This window comes from Rhagoletis zephyria, unplaced genomic scaffold (genome assembly GCF_001687245.7).
Source record: "Rhagoletis zephyria isolate East Lansing unplaced genomic scaffold, Rhagoletis_zephyria_1.1 Rzeph_scaffold_47138, whole genome shotgun sequence".
Classification (NCBI taxonomy): Eukaryota; Metazoa; Arthropoda; class Insecta; order Diptera; family Tephritidae; genus Rhagoletis; species Rhagoletis zephyria.
Genome location: NW_016204193.1, coordinates 1 through 2,264, shown reverse-complemented (window position 1 = coordinate 2,264; position 2,264 = coordinate 1). Strand labels below are relative to the sequence as shown.

At 41.5% G+C, this 2,264-nt stretch overlaps 1 long non-coding RNA gene across 1 annotated transcript; it reads right to left on the bottom strand.

The window, feature by feature from the left end:
• Positions 1-65: 65 nt before the first annotated feature.
• Positions 66-1,958, bottom strand: LOC108355581 (uncharacterized). The gene is made up of 3 exons (XR_001846555.1): positions 1,141-1,958; positions 726-1,079; positions 66-586 (listed from the first exon to the last, which is right to left on the bottom strand). It is a non-coding gene; the product is annotated as an uncharacterized LOC108355581 (long non-coding RNA).
• Between the last annotated feature and the right edge of the window lie 306 nt (positions 1,959-2,264).

The window sequence follows — 2,264 nt, the reverse complement described above, 5'->3', positions numbered from 1 at the left end:
CCGCCAGGTACCCCCTAGAAATAGCCTAAGTATGCCCACCCCAGCCCCCTTTAGGGCGAGCCACTAGAAGAGACAGGAGAGTTTATACCTCGGCCTTAGCTAGGCCCCGCCTACTTTCACCACTGCGGCGTAGGTCCGACCGCAGCGGTGCCCGCAGCGATGCCCATTGCCCAGTCGGCACCCGCTTGGAGGATATATCTAGGAGGATTTTTGCCAACCAAATGTTTACGTTCCTCTGACTGTCCCTGCTGCTGAGGTTGGCGTTGAATTCGGTTTTGGCTTTGTTGTTGTTGCATTTGTTGCTGGGCAGTTGCTGTTTTCGAGGGAATACCGCTGCAGTTGGTAAAGTTTTCACCGATAAAGTTGTTGATGTGGAAGTAGTCATAGCTCCACTCTTGTGAACGTGAGTAGTTCGGTTCCCAGTGCTTTTGTGGCAACAATTGTTGACGTGGTAGTTCCGGTAGTTATGCTGGACGATGGTTGTTGCTGATTGCTGAATTGCAAAAAATAACGTTTTGTAGGCCCTGTTGAGACACGGCTAGTTGAAGCAGATGTTACTAGATTGTTGTGTTAGCGGCATACAAATCTGTAAAGAAAAAATTTAAGGTTTACTATTTAAAATTTTTAAGAAATAATATACACTTTGAAATATCAGCTTTGTCAGCAATGTCAGCAATGTGCACTCATCTAACACAACTACTGATTCGTCAATTACTACCACTCACCCCACTAAAATAGTGTCCAATGGCATGGTAAAAAAATATTATATTCTTCAAACTCTTGCTTTAATGCTGCGTTTTTTGCCAGGCTTTGCGCATGATTTAAAGAGCGGATCCTATATTTGTTCTAATCGACTGTGCTACTGCGCTATACTGCTGAGAAGAAATTGGTGTTACATCCGCATCTTCAGGCTCCAACACTTCAAGTTCAATGTCAACATTGGCTTTGAAATGAATGCATATGTTATGCAAAGCACAACACACATTTGTAATTTTTCCCTTGTAACATTTCCCTTGAGCCTTCTTCTGGAGTTCTATGAGGTGTCAATAGCCACGGCTCTAAAGGATACCCTGTGTCCGCTGTTGAAAATTTACAAAAGGTGTAATTACGGTCAAGTGTATATTAATATAACAACAATACCTAAAAGCCAGGGATTCCTCGTTCCTTGCAAATATTGCCTCTCAAAAGAAACACGCAATTCGCTGTTGTTCCATATGAAGGAATCGTGGCACGCCCTAGGATGAGAAGCATCAACATAGCGAATCCTTAATTCATTGTCGCAAAGCTAAATATTGAACATAAATATGTACAAATAAGCATAGCGACGGCTGAGTTGAAGTTGAATCTCAGAGAATGGGCCAAGAACGCCTTACTTCAGATTTCGATTGGAAAATGCCCTATCTCAGAATTTAAAAATATGTTAATATAGTGCGCTCTTGAGCCATTTTATGAGATAGGACGTTTTCGAACCAGCTGCCGAGATAGGTCGAGCTTCAACTCAGCCGTCGATATCTAAAAAAGTTCCCATATAGATAAATGCGGAAATAAGGAGTAACTTACAAGCATAACGTTTAGTTTGTAGTCCCCTTTACGGTTGTAGTAAAGGTCCGCGTTTTGTGTTGGAGCAATTATTCTTACGTGGGTGCCATCAATACACCCCACAACTCCCGGAATGCCATGTTTAACGTAAAAGGCTCGGGCGATATTCCTGTTTTCCTCCTCGCTTTCGCTCACCTTTATTCACTGCGGGCACAAATGGCGCTCAAAAACAGTCAGAACTTCCGTCAATACTTTGCTGAAACTAGATTGCGCCAAGGACACGTCGCAGTCTTTACCCACACCCGTCTGGTACCCACCTTCAGCCAAAAATCTTAAACACCCGCTCAGTTTTGCGATGGGAGATATCGCAAAAGCTTTCTTTGGTGCCTCCGTATTTGCTGTCAATACGTCCAACAAATATTTGAATCCCGGCTTGTTAAGTCGGTAATACTTTTCAAATCTATGTATGTATTTAATTGAGAAAATTCATATGTAATTATTTAAAAATGTATAGAGTAATGCCAAAATCGAGCAATAAAGGGGTGGACCAATAAGCTAGCAATCAATAAAATTTTTTAGTTTTTCCAAAAACTGAATTGAGTCCTCGCTTAGCGATAGATTTTTGTAGTACTGGGCGAAAATTTGTAACTTACAAAGATTGCGGCAACTCGAAGGGATTTCAAAAAAATATTTATTAGTATTTACCAAACCCTTCAACTAAATTA